The sequence below is a fragment of the Furipterus horrens genome, unplaced genomic scaffold, assembly GCF_987537825.1.
Source record: "Furipterus horrens unplaced genomic scaffold, mFurHor1.1.pri manual_scaffold_1, whole genome shotgun sequence".
Taxonomy (NCBI): domain Eukaryota; kingdom Metazoa; phylum Chordata; class Mammalia; order Chiroptera; family Furipteridae; genus Furipterus; species Furipterus horrens.
Genome location: NW_028327171.1, coordinates 142498601 through 142518475, shown reverse-complemented (window position 1 = coordinate 142518475; position 19875 = coordinate 142498601).

Below are 19875 nucleotides of genomic sequence, written 5' to 3'. Positions count from 1 at the left end.
AGTCCGAACTCCTTGCATGCGTGGGAAAGGCAAGTGACTAGCTGCTGGAGTCCCTCTTCAGAGTGTGATGTCAAGGCTGCGTCGTCGGCGAAGAGCATCTCACGGATGAGCACCTCTTTGACTTTGGTCTTGGCTCGTAGACGGGCCAGGTTGTAGAGCTTGCCATCGGATCTGGTGTGAATGAAGACACCCTCGCTGCAGTCCTTAAAGGCGTATTGGAGGAGCATGGAGAAGAAGATTCCGAACAGCGTAGGCGCGAGGACGCAGCCCTGCTTTACTCCGCTGCTGACTGGGAAGGCCTCAGAGGTTGCGCCGTTGTAGGACACCGTGCTGTGCATGTTGTTGTGAAAGGACATGACCACAGCAAGCAGATGTGGACAGCCAATCTTCCATAGCAAGCTGAAGAGTCCGCTTCGACTGACCAGATCAAACGCCTTCGTGAGGTCGATAAAGGCGAGGTAGAGTGGTTTATGCTGCTCGTGACACTTCTCCTGCAGCTGGCGTAGGGAGAAGATCATGTCCACTGTTGATCGGCCAGCTCTGAAGCCACACTGGGACTCTGGGTAGACGCGGGAAGCAAGGGTCTGCAGGCGGGCAAGAGCGACCCGGGCGAATACTTTGCCGACGACGCTGAGGAGAGAGATGCCCTGGTTGTTGTTGCAGTCGCTGCGGTCTCCTTTGTTCTTGTACATGGTGATAATGTTTGCGTCTCTCATATCCTGAGGGATGTAACCCTCCTTCCAGCAGAGACAGAGTAGATGGTGGAGCAGCTGTAGCAGGACTGGTTTCCCGCTCTTTAGGATTTCTGGAGGGATTCCGTCGCCTCCTGGTGCTTTCCCACAAGCGAGGCGGTCGATGGCTTTGCCGAGCTCTGCCGCAGTAGGTGGGGTGTCTAGCTCCTCCATGACTGGTAGGTCTGGGATGGCGTTAAGAGCAGTGTCTGTTACGGTGTTCCTCGTCACGTACAGCTCGAGGTAGTGCTCGGTCCACCGCCGCATTTGCTGTTCCTGGTCAGTGATGACCTCACCTGTCTTGGACTTAAGGGGGGTGATCTTGGAGGGGATTGGGCCTGTTGCCTTCTTGATACCCTCATACATTCCTCGTGCGTTGCCTATATCCGGCGGCTTCCTGGATGCTTCTGCACAGGTTTAGCCAATAGGTGTTGGCACAGTGGCGGGCGGTCTTCTGGACTTTGTTCCTGGCAGCCCGTAGAGCTTGAAGTGTACTGGGAGTGGGCGTGGCCTTGTAAGCCAGTAGGGCCTTCCTCTTAGCCTCAATCACGGGTTCCATTTCTTCCCAGTGAGCCTCGTACCAATCAGCGTTCTTCCGCTCTTTCTTCCCGTAAGCAATAATGGCGGAGTTGTATATGGCGTCGCGGAGACGTGACCAATTGGATTCAATAATGTCGTCTGCCGCCATTCCCTCGCCGAGTGCATCTTCCATCCTGTTGATGAATTTGCTGGGTCTTAACTGGGTTGCTGGCACAACTGGTGTTGATGCGTGGGCGACCCTTCATCTTGGAGTGGTGCAACCTCTTCGACGTTATGCGCACCTTGCTTACCACGAGGGCATGGTCCGTGTCGCAGTCTGCACTGTGGTAGCTGCGGGTGAGGAGGGTGCTGCCAATATCCGTTCTTCTGGTGATGACGAGGTCAAGCTGGTGCCAGTGGTGGGAGCGGGGGTGCCTCCATGACACCTGGTGGATCTCTTTGCACTTGAAGAATGTGTTTGTCACGCACAGGCCGTGGTGACACGAAAGCTCAAGCAGTCGCTGACCATTCTCATTGATCTTTCCTCTCCCAAAGTTTCTGAGGCAGGTGGGCCAGGCCATGTGGTCGGCTCCTACTCTTGCGTTGAAGTCTCCAAGGAGATAAAGAGCGTTACTTCTGGGGATCTTGGATAACACTTCGTCCAGTGCATGGTAGAACTGTTCATTCTCTTCAGTGGTGGCGCAGAGGGTTGGGGCGTATGCGCTAAGAATGCTGACTGGGCCGAAAGTTGTTGACAATCGGAGGGTAAGTAATCTCTCTGTGCCTCCTGTGGGTGGCTCTATGGAGTTAACAAGCGTGTTCTTCACAGCGAACCCAACACCGTGCTGTCTTGGTTGGTCCGGAGACTTCCCTTGCCAGTAGAAGGTGTAGTTGGTTCTCTGATAGTTCCATTGTCGGCCAACCGGGTCTCCTGTGAGCCGCAATGTCGATGTTTAGTCGTGCCAGTTCCCTGTCGATGACGGCGGTTTTCCTGGCATCATTGATCCACGGAAGGTCTGCAGTAAGTCCGGGACACATGGTCCTGATGTTCCAGCTAGCGAGGCGAAGAGCTGGAGGCTTCTTTCTTGCTGTTTGCTTGGAATTGCCTGGTGCGAGTGTTTTGTGGCCCACTTTTCAAGAGACGCCTCTCTGATCCCCACGCACCCAGTGGGGCAGGTGAGCCATGGCGAGACGGCACCTAATTGGCTGGGGGCTGCCCAGCTTGAGGCGGGCGGTAGCTGTCCAGTGAGGTGCGATGACCTCTCCCACCGTCAGAGGAGACCCCTGGCACTCGTTTCCTTCGCCAATCGGATGAGCTTATAACCAGTATGTGTCTCCTCCCGTGTTGAGTTGACATCTTGCGATGACGCTGGAGTGTCCTCTCCAGTGAAGCTACAAAGCCTGGGCAGGGTGATATGTAGGGCCAGCTGTTGCCCATGCAGTAGACCCCCCCTCTCTTCACAGCTGAAGGATCCAAGGGGAAAGACAGAGTCAATACAGCTTGGCTTCAGGTGCGCCGCAGGAGTTGCTGGTGTTGACTACAATGTCAAACCGCCTTAGGGACTCCGGCTCCGGATTTCCTGTCGGGGTTTACTCCCTTAGCCTTTCCCCTGAGGAGGTATGCCGCAAGGCAGCAGAGGTTTTTTGGAATCAGAGTTTTCCTTCTCTGATGTGCCCTGACTGGAAGATCGAACCAGCGACACTTAACTCGCAGGCCGTCGCTCAATCCACTGAGCCAAACCAGCCAGATTTTTAGGTTTATAGCATTCATAAATAAGTCATAAAGTATCTCAAGTATACAGATGAAAATCATCAGAGGTGGAGAGATCCTTATTCTTCTAAAAATTCATTTTAGTTTCTAAATTTAATTGGGCTGAGATTTTGGTTGCTCTGCAGTCCACAGCCGCACATTGGGGAGTATGCTGGATCAATTGGTTATGGATATGGACAAAACCCACTGGCTCTCTACTTCACACGATATACAAAGAATACCCTACAAATAAACAAATAGAAAAAAGATGGATACAAAACTTTAAAACTTCTAGAAGAAAATGTAGGGGAATTTCTTTAGGATTTTGGAATAGAAGATAATTTATGAGAATTATTAAGCATGAAAGAAGTTGATAAATTCATCCATATTAAGGACTTTTGTTTATTAAAAATATATAAAGGGGATCTGGCATCCTTCTGTTTCTGACCAGTATAAATGAACTGCCAGGAGCTGCCAGTACCCACCTGTATAGTAAAATGAGATAAAGAATTTCATCATTAGGATTAGTGATGATGACTCCTGACCACTAGAGTTGTGTTTTCCTCCTTTTGTATTATTTTCAGTGGTATATTTGTTACAATAATAAATGTGACAAATGTGTAAAATATGAAGCATGATAATAAAGTGCACCCACATCCTACTTGAGAACTCATTTATTACAGAACCATGTTGTGTGTACATGCCCCTATCCCACAGCCCCACTTTCACTTCCCCTGCAGAGCTAAGCTCTCTTCAGAATTTAGTTCATTCTCCCCTTGCTTTTTAAACAATATTATCAAATATATGTATATTCCTACATAATTAGATTTTTAGTTTTACTTTTGTTTTCTGGACTTGATAGAAATATTATATGCAGTCTTCTGGGATCCTCACCGCCCCCCCCCCCCCACATTACTCTTAGGATCCTTCCATGTTGTTGCACATAGCTATGGTTCATGCATTTTCACCATGTATTATGATTATTTGGTCGTCGCCAGCACAGGAAAGGAGTACTGCATCCAGCCTTGGGAGTTCAGGGAAGAATGAGTCAGCTCCCCTAGTTGTGTTTATACCTCCAGGAATGTTGTCTTTTTATCCATTGATTAGAATTCACAGTCGAAATCTCATTCCTTCCATGTCCAGCTTCCCTGTCCTGGAAGGTCAGAGTTCAGCAAATGGACACGAAAAAAAAAGTGGGGTAGCAAAACTTATATCAGACAAAACAGATTTCACAGCAAAGGCCATAAAAGAAACAAAGAAGGACCTTTCACAATACTTAAGGGAAAAATCCATCAAGAAGATATAACCCTTAGAAATATATATTCACCCAACTTAGGAGCTCCCAAATATGTAAGAAAAATTTTGAAAGACTCCAAGAAAGATATAGACAGCAACACACTCATAATAGAGGACTTTAACACCCCATTGGCAACAATGGACAGATCTTCAAAGCAAAGAAACACCAAAGATATTGAGGCACTGAAAAACACACTAGATCAAATGGACTTAGTTGATATAAATAGAACTTTTCACCCCAAAGAAGCAAAATATACATTCTTCTCAAGTGCACATGGAACATTTTCAAAGATAGACCACATGATAGGGCACAAAACAAGCCTCAACAAATTATAGAAAATTGAAATTATATTAACCATCTTCTCAGATCACAATGGCGTAAAATTGGAAATCAACCTCAAAGAAAAAAACTGAAATACATTCAAACTCATGGAGAATGAATAACATGCTATTAAATAATGAATGGGGTAACAATGACATCAAGGAAGAAATCAAAACGTTCCTGGAAACTAATGATAATGAACACACAACAAACAAAACCTATGGGATACAGCAAAAGCAGTCCTCAGAGGAAAGTTCATAGCAATACAGGCCTACCCAAAAAAGCTAGAAGAATCTCTAAAAAAAAATTTAACCCGACAGCTACAAGAACTAGAGGAAGAACAACAAGCAAAACCCAGATCAAGTAGAAGAAAGAAAATCATCAAAATCAGAGCACAATTAAATGACATAGAGACTAAACTAAGAATTCAAAAGATCAACATAAGTAGGAGCTGGTTATTTGAAAAGACAAACAAAATTGACAAGCCTTTAGCCAGGCTCATCAAGAAAAAAAGAGAGATGACCCAAATAAATAAGATTAGAAATGAAAGAGGAGAAATCACAACCAATACCACAGAAACACAAAGAATTGAATGAAATTATTATGAACAACTGTATGGCAAGAAATTTAACAACCTAGAGGAAATGGACAAATTCCTGGAAACATATAGTCTTCCAAAACTGAATCAAGAAGAAGCAGAAAGCCTGAATAGACCAATAACAACTAGTGAAATTGAAGCAGTAATCAAAAAACTCCCAGCACACAAAAACCCTGGCCAGAATGGCTTCACAGGTGAATTCTACAAAACATTTAGGAAAGAACTAACCCATATCCTCTTCAGACTATTCCAAAAGATCCAAGAAGAGGGAAGACTCCCAAACTCATTCTATGAAGCCAGTATTACCCTAATTCCAAAACCAGGTCAAGACACAACAAAGAAAGAAAACTACAGGCCAATATTACTGATGAATACAGATGCTAAAATCCTCAACAAAATATTGGCAAACCAGATCCAGCAACACATTAGAAAGATCATACACCACGATCAAGTGGGATTCACCCCAGGGATGCAAGGATGGTTTAATATTCTCAAATCAATGAATGTAATACACCACATAAACAAAATGAAAGACAAAAACCACATGATCATATCAATAGATGCAGAAAAAGCATTTGATAAAGTACAACACCCATTTATGATGAAAACTCTCAGCAAAATGGGAGTAGAGGAAGCATATCTCAACATAATAATGGCCATATATAAGAAACCTGAAGCCAATATCATACTCAATGGGAAAAAATTGAAAGCATTTCTCTTGAGGTCAGGAACAAGACAAAGATGTCCACTCTCTCCACTCTTATTCAACATAGTCTTGGAAGTTCTAGCTACAGCAATCAGACAAGAAAGAGAAATAAAAGGTATCCAAATTGGAAAAGAGGAAGTAAAACTGTCAGTATTTGCAGATGACATGATAGTGTACATAGAAAACCCTATAGACTCCACAAAAAACCTACTCGAACTAATAAGTGAATTCGGCAAAATAGCAGGGTACAAAGTCAATATTCAGAAATAGAAGGCATTTCTGTACACCAACAATAAAATCTCACAGATAGAAACTAAAAGAAAAATACCATTTACCATAATAATGAGAAAAATTTAGTACCTCAGAATAAACTTAATTAAGGAGGTAAAAGACCTGTACTCAGAAAACTACATAACACTGAAGAAAGAAATTAAGGAAGATACAAATAAATGGAAGCATATACCATGCTCATGGATGGAAAGAAGCAACGTCATTAAAATGTCCATACTACCCAAAGCAGCCCTGGCTGGTTTAGCTCAGTGGATTGAGCGTCGGCCTGCGAGCTAAGTGTCGCTGGTTCAATCTTCTAGTCAGGGTACATCAGAGAAGGAAAACTCTGACTCCAAAAAACCTCCGCTGCCTTGCGGCATACCTCTTCAGGGAAAAGGCTAAGGGAGTAAACCCCGACAGAAAATCCGGAGTCGGAGTCCCTAAGTCGGTTTGACGTTATAGTCAACACCGACAACTCCTGCGGCGCACCTGAACCCAAGCTGTATCGACTCCGTCTTTCCCTTGGACCCTTCAGCTGCGAAGAGAGGGGGGAGTCTGCTGCATGGGCAACAGCAGACCCTCCATATTACCCTGCCCAGGCTCTGTAGCTTCAGCGTCATCGCAAGATGTCGATTCAACACAGGAGGAGACAGATACCATGTCACTCCCGAGTCGGACTGCACAGCCATTCTCGGCGGTGCAGATAGACTCTTAAGAAGCTACACCATCGTCTCTCGAGACGGACGGCTGCCGACGACCCAAAGCAATTTCTAGATTCAATGCAATCCCTATTAAAATACCAATGACATTTTTCTCAGACCTAGAACAAATACTTCAAAAATTTATATGGAACCAAAAAGGAGGCCAAATAGCCACAGCAATTTTGAGGAAGAAGAACACAGTAGGAGGAATCACAATACCTGATATCAAACTATACTACAAGGCCACAGTAATCAAAACAGTCTGGCACTGGCATAAAAACAGACATATAGGTCAATGGAACAGAATAGAGAGCCCAGAAATAAACCCAGGTCTATATGGTCAACTAATATTTGACAAAGGGGGAAGGAATATCAAATGGAGTGAAAAGAGCCTCTTCAACAAATGGTGTTGGGAGAACTGGACAGGGACATGCAAAAATATGAAACTAGACCACCAATTTACACCATACACCAGAATAAACTCAAAATGGATCAAAGACTTAAATGTAAGCCGTGACACCATAGAAGTCCTAGAGGAAAACATAGGCAGGAAATTTTCAGATATCCCACGTAGCAATATTTTCACTGATATATCTCCTAAGACAAGGGAAATAAAGGAAAGAATAAACAAATGGGACTACATCAAACTAAAAAGTTTCTGCTCAGCTAAAGAAAACATCAGCAAGATGAAAAGAAAACCAACCACATGAAAAAATATATTTGCCAATGATATCTCAGACAAGGGATTGATCTCCAAAATATATAAAGAACTCATACAACTCAACACCAAGAAGACAGACAACCCAATTAGAAAATGGTCAAAGGATCTGAACAAACTCTTCTCCAAAGAGGACATACAGAGGGCCCATAAACATATGAAAGAATGCTCAACATCACTAGCCATCAGAGAGATGCAAATAAAAACCATGATGAGATACCACCTCGCACTAGTCAGAATGGGCATCATCAACAAATCAACAAACAACTTGTGCTGGAGAGGATGCGGAGAAATGGGAACCCTGGTGCATTGCTGGTGGGAATGCAGACTGGTGCAGCCACTATGGAAAACAGTATGGAATTACCTAAGAAAACTAAAAATGGAACTGCCTTTTGAACCAGCAATTTCATTGCTAGGATTACATCCGAAAAATGCTGAAACACCAATTCAAAAGAGCCTATGCACTCCAATGTTTATAGCAGCACTATTTACAATAGCCAAGTACTGGAAACAACCTAAGTGCCCATCTTTAGATGAGTGGATCAAAAAACTGTGGTACATTTACACAATGGAGTACTATGTAGCAGAAAGAAAGGAGGAACTTCTACCATTTGCAACAACATGGATGGAGCTAGAGAGAATTATGCTTAGCAAAATAAGCCAGGCAACGAAAAAAAAATACCTTATGCTGTCACCTATTACAGGAAACTAATGAACAACACAAACAAATGAGCAAAATTGAACCAGAGGTATGTAAACAAGGAGTAGAGTAACAGTAACAAGGGGGGAGGCGGGAGGGAGAGAAAGGGATAAGAAGGGGAATGTTCTAGTCAAAGACATGTATAAATGACCCACTGACATGGGCAACTGAGTGGAGACTGAATGTGGGGGAAGGGAGGGATAAGGTGCAGCGAAGCAAGAGGTGGAAAAAAGTGGGACAACTGTAATGGAAAAACAAACAAATTTTTTTTTAGTTAGGGAAAAATGAAAATATGAAGAATGGAAATGCCAGTTCAGTGAATATTAGAAGGACAAGGATTTTCCTTCATGTTATATATTTTTCTCCCTATCTGATCCCTCCAGAGTTTGTCATTCTAAAGAAGTAAGTAATGACATAAGTTTCTTTGCATAAAATGAATAAGACCTGTTTTTAATAGATTTTTTTGACCAAGTCTTTGACTGGAAGGTCATGCCTAAAGGAGACATGCTTGGGCTCTCGTTGTTACCAAAAAGCCCTGAGGAACTGGGAGTGACTTTCAAAGGTAATAAAAGCCCACGAGATAAAAGATCTGGTACTGTGGTTGGTTGTGCGGTCCACAGCAATCTCCAGGGAAGGAATGAAGGTTGTTTTCCTGAAAGATGGCTAGAAGGGACGTTAAGGCACAATGGAAAACCAGACGAACTTGGAAAAGGCTGGTATATACAGGCAAGGATGAATGCCAGATATGTGGCTCAGCTTCTGTGCCCTGAAGGACAGACTGAAGGTCACCCTAAATGTTCCTTGTGTAAGTTCCAGCAAAGCAGAACTAAAGATCATAAGTGATCATTTGCTGCTCTTGTTGTGTTTTTGCAAATGAACAGGATAAATTAAAAGTGGACTTAATGCAGTCCCTTTAATTACAAGGATGGTAATCTTAGGGAGAAAATCATTATTCAAAGAAAATCACAATTATCAATGGTAGACTATAAAATAATGCAGCTAATCGTCTTTAAAGTTTCTTTTCATTTAAAGTATGTTTTCGCTTGAAAGTTAAACTATGTAGTATCATCAAAGATATTTAATTTACAGGCAAGAAGAATGTCAAATGCCTTGCGACTGGTTGTCTTTCCAATAAGACAGTCTTACAGATTTAGAGACTTGTTTGTGTGTTATGTTACATAAATCAACATATGTTTTCTGTTTTCAAAGGGCATAAGCCTATGATCTCATTACCTGTATGACTGTCTGTACATATAGGCCTCACTTAATCCTGTCTGCAGCGTTGCCTCCTGAGACTCAATGGTTTGGCTGAACTAAGTGGCTGGGTTGGTGAAGTATGGGGTGGTCTGTGGGCTTCACTTTAAAACTGGTTTCTCTTTTCTATCCTAATGGCTTGGACAAAAAGGGCCCAAACTAAGTATAACAGGCAAAAGGGTTTTGGACAGGTGAGATATGCCTGGGACACCTTCCTCCAAAGAAGCCCGTTTTTTTTCCCTGAATGTGGGACATTGAAAAATTAATCCCTGCTTTTTGTCATCGAGTAGTTATGGAGTAAATAATGTCTTTTAACCCTGTTGCCAAATCTGTTGCCCCCAGAATACAACAAGGATGCCAGCCTGTTAAATCAAGCATGCTTTTGTCCAGGGACAGCCAACTGACTTAGAGTCTGCACGATCCTTCCCCATGTGTGAAGGTCACCCTCCCCTCCACACCCCCACTCTTAGTAGGGATTTCTGGACCCAAGGGTAGGTAGGACGACGACCATGTCCAGTTTGAAGCAGCTAGAGGAGCTCGAGACCTTCGTCCATTGTCCTTTATAAGATTATAAAAGGTCTTAATATCTGAGAGGGAGGAATTATTATTTTTTATTATTAAAAATAATTAATCCTTTATTTATTAAAAAAAGAAGAAGAATATATGAAAGGGTGAAGCAGGAGAGCTTGTATGTGCAAACCATGGGCATGGATTTTGGGGGGTATTGCTGGGGGAGGGGGGTGCTGGGTGGAGGGTAGCAAAGGGGAAAAATTGGAACTATTGTAACAATATAATCAATAAAATATACTTAAAAAAAGATGATAAATTTTTTAAAAACCTGTATGGCAAATTAAGATATAGAATAAAAAGAAAACCCACCATGTCAAGTACTATACACACACACACACACACACACACACACACACACACACACATTATACATACACATACTTGTATATATATATTTTTATTTTTATTTTTTTTTAATATTTTTTAAAATTTTATCTTTTGTTATTCAATTACAGTTGTCCCATTTCCCCCATTGCTCCCCCCTATATATATATTTTTACATGCATAGTATATATGTGTGTGTGTGTGTGTGTGTGTGTGTGTGTATAGTATAGTATATAAATAGTAAGAAATATATTTTTTTAAAAATTTATTATAGAACTACTTACAGTAATCAACAATACTGCACTGGCACAGAAATAGAAAGATAATCAATAGATTATAAACAACCTGTAGAGTTTAGAATATAGTAAAAGTAGAATTTCAATTAAGTGAAGAAAACATCATTTTAAATGCACCCCACAGAATCATTTACTAATTATTTGGGAAGAATATTAAGAATAGATAACACTATAAACCCTAATTTCATGGAGCATTTCAATAGAAGCTTTAAAATAATATACATTTTAAAATGAAGTGAATGTTTCTATAAATCTGAAATATGGAAAGACCTTCCATGCAAAATATAAAAGGTAAAAATCATATTAAAATAAAAAGATTCAAAAGCTTTAAAATGTTAAAATATATAGTCTATCCATGTGCATATGCATGTATATATATATATATATATATGTATATATATATATATATATAATATCCATGTAAGTGTGCATGTTTCACTTAATGAAAGGGATGTGTTCTTAGAAATACACCCTTTGGCAATTCTGTTGTTGTGTCAACATCATGGAGTGCACTTAAACAAACCTAGGTGGTATAGGCCACCACTGCAATTGCATGTACCGTTATACAGCTGGCAGTGCAGCAGATTTGTTTACACCAGCATCCCCACAAACACCTGAGTATTGTGTCACACTAAAACATTATGATGGTTTACACATTGCTAGATGATAGGAATTTTTCATCTCCATTATAATCTTGTGAGACCATCTGCAGTCTGTTGTTGACTAAAATATACTTATGTGGCACAGGACTGTATATGAAAGTTAAAAAATATTAGAACTGAATATTAATTTTAACTTTGCAACACAGATATAGGATACATATTCTTAATATTTAAAAAAGCTATCATAATTTTACAAATAAAGCCTGTATTACAACAGGAAATAATTTTTGGCCATGAATAATTAATTCACATGCACGCACACAAACACAGAAACTCGAAATAGGAAACACAAAATCTTCATACAATGCTCTGAAATTGTAGAATAGTAAAACTCTTGTAACAATAAGGTTGAATGATGAAAGAGAAACTGTACAATCTTTTGAACAGAGAAAGTTGAATGTTAAGAATTACTACCTATAACAGTGAATTGGCATAATGAGGAATTGGTAGTAAGAAGTAAGGAGAATGGTAGATAGTCTCTGGTCTAAACCCAAGAGCAGATACCTTCAGGAAGAAAAATAAAAATGCCAGTGATCCCAGCTAATCTAAGATGGCCTCCTTGCTCTCTCTGAAAATGCAGTCTATATAGTTCTATGTATCTATGCATCCCCATGATAGTACCCTGGCTCATATTAAATATTTTCAAGTACCATTAGTTGGTTACATTATACAAAAAAAAACTCATAAAAACAAAAAATTTGTTTCATTGTAACATTCACGAGTATTCACTTGCTAAGAAAGAACTTACGCAGATGTCTAAGGCTCTTTCCTTTGTCTATTGAAAGGTGGCAGAAGATATATGCATGTGTGTGTCACACACACCTTCTGGAATTTTTACAGTTCTTCATGCTCTATCTTGAAGACAGAAACTGTTATTTTACTCACTGTCATTATATGATGGCAAATTTTCTCCTTATCCTAAGGAATATTGACAGAAGTTGACTACGAAATGGCAACATAGTATTGGGTATCTCTTCCATAAATGGGATCCTCTGTCTTCAAAATATTTTTATATTAGATTGTGAAAAATGTTTTAAAATATTGGAAAAATGATCATTCCAATACAAATAGCCTTATTAGCTGGTGCCTCTGTTTCCTAACCTCCTTAATTCTCTATGTATTTAAAAGAGGGGTTTAGTCCCTTCTTTAACTCTGAGAAACACTACCAAGATTTTACTTACTTTTCAAAATGGGTCCTGTGTATAACAAATATTTCTAGCAGTTTAAATAGTGTAAAAATATTGATTTCATATTTGCAAGCTTTATCATTTGAAACCCTATACTGAATAAACCATGCATATACACATAAATAATTCACAGATGAGGATGTTTGCAGTTATTTCACATTTACACAGCTACAGAGGCCTGTTTGCCTTTCCATGGTCAGTTGTCTCGCCTTGCAATGGTGGACAGGCAGTTACACACGTGACTCCATCTTGCTGCTGGCAGTCTGGAGGCAACAAAAACAAATTGATGGGGACAGAAATCGGAGAATCCCAACCTGTCAGAAGATGAATGAGCTGAACTTGTGTGATGTGAACCCTGGCTGACACAAGCAAGGTGGAATCAAAGAGTGAGCAACTTTTGACAACCCATGCTTCACAGCCCTGACCACGGTGGATGGCCGTGATTATCTCCAGACAAAATGACTCTGAGTAAAAGGCTTACATACACTTAAATTAAACACAGCAGGGCTTTAGTAATCTCTGTTTGCATTTTACTTTCTGTGAAGAAGGAAATTGCTTGGACTTGGAACATTTCATTTAATGGCATTTTTAGTTACCTTTTGTACTTCTAATGCCATAGTCTAAATTCACTCAAAATTACCCAGTAAGACTTAGGAAACATTTGACCTTATTTATTTATTTATTTATTTATTTTAAAATTGCAGTAGCTTCCTTACCAATTTTACTAAATTAAATGTGTTTTAAAGCATCTCGGTTCTTGAAACTTAATTATCCCCATCTCTGGGTAAAGTATCGCAAACAATACAAACCTCCTTTATGTAATTTATTTTGCAAAAGAAAGTAACAGAATTCAGTTGTGCTAATGACATACACGTTTCTGTATTTTTTTCCTTTTGACAACAACTTAGCAAAACCGTATCATTTTGAAACAAAAGCGTTAAGGGAACTTTGGGGTTTTTTGGTTTGTCCATACACTGCTTTTAGGAGAAGGAGGTAAACTGCAAAATATTATGTGCCTTTGGAATATCATAAAAGATTTTGCTTTGGTTTCTTCATTTCATCCTTCCATCAATAAGAATTATTGACAGCTATTTGTAATAGAATGTAAATAAAGATCATGACTTGTAATTGTAATGTGTAAATAAGAATAAAAATATGTAGGTATGTCAGTAGCTAAAGCACCATTCATTATATACCAGCAGAATAAAATTTGATTGTTAGACCACCTAGCGTCTAGAAAACTTTGGTTTAGACTCAGGCATAGTAAGAAAATCTATCATTCTCTTTCGTGTTTAAAATGAGTGTTTTGAAATCCAGACTGCATGATTATGTATTATTTAATATTGATCTTCATTAATACAACCTTTTAATTATTTTCATTTGCTGAATTTAACCTGCTGCCTTATTTGAATTAAAAGTTAATTAATCAGCATATGTTGTACTCTAGGCAGGTGGGTAATTAGACTCTGGCCCCAAGATTGTACCACTAAACACGACAGTGGACAGTTGAAGGATGCCACCATTCAGAATTTTGGGGCATTGAATCCTGTCTAACTAAAGCCAAAAACAGAACAAAAACAAAAACAAAAAATACTTTCTCTATAAAACAAATACACAAATAAACAAAACTAGAAGGAAGTATAAAGAAAAAATAAAACACATTAAACAAACTAGCTAAGTATAGATAAATATGCAGGTATGTGTACTTACATATACTCATCTTTCAGCCTGTATATAAACAGATCCACATAAAAATAAATATTACACATGCACAAATATGTGCAGATAAGTAAGTAAGCAGAATGAGATGATTGGATATGGATTGAATCTATGTTGCAGCAAAATAAGCCAAGTGACCCCTCCCAAAGCCAGTAAATTTTAGAGAGGTGCTTGTTGTGTTTTGATTGCCAGGTTCTCATGGGGCAGAGTCGTGATCTCAGGTCAAGCCTCCTAATGATACAGTGAAAATGCAAATGGAAGCCTTGTACCGCATTCCTGCATGCCCCTTTCTGTCCTTAGTGACCTAGGTTTACTGCTTGGCTGTGTAGCTGCCATTATATCTGGGAGCTGCTATCATGATCTGATTATTAAGTGCCTGTTGGGCAACATCACCCTACAAGTGTGAGGTATGTCAAGTTTCTTGCTGCTTCCTAACCACATTCACTCACTTTGACAATTAATAGTTGATAGAATTATTTTAATTTGAATATCCCCTTTCTTCCCATATCCACTCTTTATTTTTTTAATCCTAATTAGTTGAGGGTTAATTATCTAGGTTATTATCCTATCATACTTTGTTACCAGGGCAATGTGGATGTTCCACATATTACATTTAGGAGACAGATTTTTGATTCTTCATTGATTTCACAAGGATGAAACACTGGGCGAGAGAACACACAGTGCCTTATGTCCTGAGTCCTCTGTTTCCTTAGAGATGGACTTGTCTACAAAATCATTAAGGAAAACAAATATTTATTATAATCTTCTGTTATTATAAACAGGGTGATATTCAGCATATCAGATGTATATACTTTAATATGCTGACCTTTCCTGAGATGATTGAAGAAGGAAATTAAGCAACAAGAACCTAAAATCTCTCCAATGTATCCTTTAAGCAGGACACACTCAAGATCCTCAAAATTATTTCCACCTTGGTAATGTCTTCCTGATAATGATATCTCATTTGACATATTTGCATACTGTATCATATTATGGGATTTCACCTAAAATTTCAGTCTTACCTAATTTCAAAAATGAAATCACAATTGAATCATGAGCCTTAAAGTATAGAATTACACAGATTGGCTAAACAAAATACAAACTGTATAAATGTGAAGGCTGAAGTATAATTATGTTTATGCATTCATATGGAAAAAACAATATATAAAATTGTGGGTATAAATATATATGTGTGTAATATCTATATCACATATATATCACAATTAAAAACCATACCTACAGTACTAAATTAAAATTACTTTCCAATTAGCTTACACATGAGAAAATCTGAATTTCAACTTATCCTCTCAGGTTTACAGACATTTAAGCACATTATTAGGAACTGTGATTATTCAGCACACCAACACTCAGGTATCACCCAACTTCATTAATACCTGATTAATTAACCTGTTTAAGGTGTGAATGTTGGCACCTTGTCATTAGAATTCATGAGAATATCTAATGAGAAACTATGAAATAATTTGTTCCTCAATTAAAAAACTTAAAAGAAGAGGTTTTATCTCATTATTCTTGTTGCCTGTTATCACCTATACAAAACCAAGAAGATATTGCAAAACTTACTGTCTAAAGAAAACAGGCTATGTAACATCTCAGTGAATACTTCACAGATCTTTACAAAACGTGGTGTTACTCAACAGCAAAAGGTAAGCCAAGAAGCTTCCTGGGATAATATATTCATTATAGAGCATCAATGTGAAAACAAGGTATGTTCATCTTATACCTGGTGTTCAGATTTAAATTAGGTTCCTAGATAAGAAAAGAGGAGGAGATATAATCTAGTTCGATTTAGGTCTGTCTAAAGAGATATCAGGAAGAATATCACAAGAGATAATTAGAAGACTATTAAATTATCACACTTTCATATGTTAAAGAGTATAGCCCTAAGCCCAAATTTCCATTAATGTGACTGATTTTATTCAGTGGCTACAATGCAGCATCATTGAAACTGAGAAAAAAAAGATAGTAAATATATGAATTCCAATTGTTTTCCCTTGTATGTGTTATGAGACCATTCATATTGCTTAAAAACTATCAAGCATATTTTTCTAACCTAGACTTTTTTGTAATATTTATAAGTTCATCCTCCTCCCCACGTTACTTATAGATGCCACAATTGCCAATGAAATAATGTTTCTTGTTTTACATTAAAGTAAAGAAGCCAAAAGTATTTCTTGGAGGTAAAGTGAACAATCTTTCTTACACTGATTATTTTATATCCATTTTTCTAGTTAGAAAGAATTCCGTGCTCTGGACCATGGCAGGACACAGACTATAGAATTCATCCAATGTAAAGCTAGGCATAAATGAATGCAGATGTTAATTAATTGGATATCTTATTTAAATTCTTTGAAATATATTCTACTTCATGTCTCCTGCTTCCTTGTATAAGTTTTTAAGTAGAGGCCACCCACATTTAGTGAAGGAGACAGTCAAATTAAAAAGAAAATATGTGCCTACTTTTCAAAAATCAAGATTTTTGTGAAGATAATTACAAAGTTTGAAATAACAAAATTTAATTAATCCACTTTAGAAAAAAAATCCATATCTATTTTATACTCTAAGCTTTATAATTTTATTCATTTATAAAATGTCCCAGGGGAAAAAAGAAAACAAATAACAGGCTATTGGTTGGTAACACTTCCTAAATTTGTTTGCTTTATTTCATGAAAACATTTCTATTAGTGCGTAATATTTAATGATAATAGCTACTATTTCCTGAACATCAGTGGCATACCAAACCTAATTTTAGGTATTTCACACAAAAACCTTATTTATGTCTTACCATTATCTAGAGTATGGAAGATTACATTCATTTTCAGATGAGGAATATTAGGTCAAAAAGTGTTTAATATCCTATCATACTTTATATTCTGACACCAAATTCCATAATCTCACTCACTACACTATATTGCTTCTAATCAATACATAATATAACATGGAAAAGCAGTATGATATAATAAAACCTACTAATAAATACCTAACTACACTACAACATGAGATTTTCTATATTTTAAGGATATAAAACAAAATTTAGGGATTAAAAGAGTCTGATAAAGTCAATTTTAAAATGGAAGCAGGATGTATTTAAAATAAATTTAAAAATAAATCGCATATATTCATTAGAAATTGTCTATCACAGTTTAGCATTGTTGACAAATAGTATTATAATATTAAAGCAATTAATATTTGCCAAAAAATAAAGAACCAAGAAAACAATTTGCTGAACTCAGACATATATTTTAAAAAACTGCATTATGATTCTAATAAAGTATGTCCTACTGTAGAAAAAGGGGGAAAAAAAAGGAAATGAAGTAAAGGAGATTTCTGTCAGAGTAATCTCTTTATCTTATTTGTGTAAGATTAGCTATTTAAACACTTATGCCACTCTAAAGCGAAGGGGGAAAAATAACCTAAAACTTTAAAAGCGTCAATAACATCTCAAGGTAAACAACAGCTGTGCTTAAAATTAGTAGATTGTGTTTTCTTATTTGGGTTAACATTTAAACTTAAAAAATCAGTGATTCTTAAAAGACAATGCTTTAAAAAAATGCTCTGATTAATGAAAGATGAAAATAATAGATTTGAAATTATATGCTGATCTTTAAGCCCAATAATGTGTCATGGAAAAATATAAATAACTAATACAAATATAAACTAAACAGACCTTGAAAATGAACCACAGATAATGATACTATCATAAATAGAGTAGTAGCAACTTGATAGTAAAAATAAGTAGTGTGCACAAAATAGCAAGGTGTCCCCATCTCTACACATATTTAATACTAACATTTATGTCTTTTATGTATTAATATACAACACCTTAAAGTCATATGCCTTTCCTCCTCTTGTGTTTAGTAATGTATTTAGTGTATAAGAGTACTCAAACACATATCATGCATACCAACATCTAGAAGCCTGTCTCTGTTATTACCTAATATAAAATATTAAATAAAATAATGTTCATAGTTTGTAATTGCCTGATGTTAGTACCAATTTTCATGTATGGGTGTTCTGCTAGCTTTTACTCCATCTATAGCTCATTTTATAGGGGCAATAAGTTACATTACTCCATTTTGATGCTTTTATTTGCAAGTCTCCAGAGTACCAGGAAATGGGTGTCTCTATTGGAAGTGTGATTGGGGAACTTTGAATTAGTGGCATTCCTGGTAATGTTTTCAATTTATTTTTATGTCACTAGTAAGAAGCATTAGTATTGTTTAATCTTATCTCCACTTCAGAACTAAAGGGAGTGTATTATGTGACTTCCTCTCTTTGTTGTCCCCAATAGCAGGGGTCAGGTTCTACCTTATTCAGCATACCCGGAAAGGAACACAAACAAGAGTAAATCAAGCTAAAATTAGTCATCTCCTCCTCACATCACTGCTTTGAATCCCACCAGGCTTCTCCCATGTTGTCTCACTAGTGTGCTGGGATGGCGGCCTGAGCACCTTTTTAGGAGGCAACATCATCATCCTGACACAGTCGCTTTCACCAGCTATAAATGCTAATGCTTGAAATTCAACTTAGCTAATATCTAAAATTGAATAATGGAGTAGTATGGAAAACGTCCTCAGACCTGTCCCAGTCTCCACGATCAATTGACAGAGGAAACATGGGTTGTTCAGTTTATAGAGAAAGCAATGCCCTACCCTTTAAGATCTTCTTTAAGAAACACATTGAATACTACCAAGAACATAACCTGAGAAACTGAATCATGATTCTAGACTCTTAAATCAATCACACCGGAAATCCTTATAAATGGTCTCCCTTAAAAGAGGATTTTATTCTATTAAACAAGCTATAATCATGTTTAAATGAAGCAGAGAATATATTTTAGAAGTGCTTTAAAATTTAAAATGTTCAGTAGGTTTTTAATCTTTATATGCAGTAACCCCAGGTCAATTTTCACTTTTTTATAGAAATAACATCTATTCTGCTACTGAAAGATTGATTGTTCTTCTTAAGAAAATAGTGATGATGCTTAGAGTTGTCAGCTTCCTGGAATGTATTAATGATAACAGGTATGATTATGACAAATGTCTAAATCATTACCAGCACTTGATCATTGTGTCCACTTACAAAGGGAGGGAACAGAGTTGGATCACATTTAAGTAGCTTAATTTGTGCTAGATATTTATGTACTTCAATCACTTTTCAGTAACACTCTGCATGGTAGAAAGTATCACTTCATTACATAAGTGAGGATACTAAGTAGGGGGAAAGTAAGTAGCTAATTTAGGAACATAGATATTAATTGTTAAGCTGATGTTTGAATCCTTCGCAGCTGTCAATTCTGGACATTCTCTTTTATTTGTTGATTGTGAACCCTCCCTAAGCCATGCAATATCCTATTTGTGATATGTGAAATGCAGGTTACCTTAAGGACAGAAACTGTCTCATCCAACCCCGTGGGTGGAAATGGACCAGTGTGACCTGATAGAGTAAATGTCGTTTGTGGTCATCAGTGTTCTTCCAGGTGCAGCAAAGGACACAAGGGTCTGGAAATGCAATTAACTATGCCAAGAGCTTCC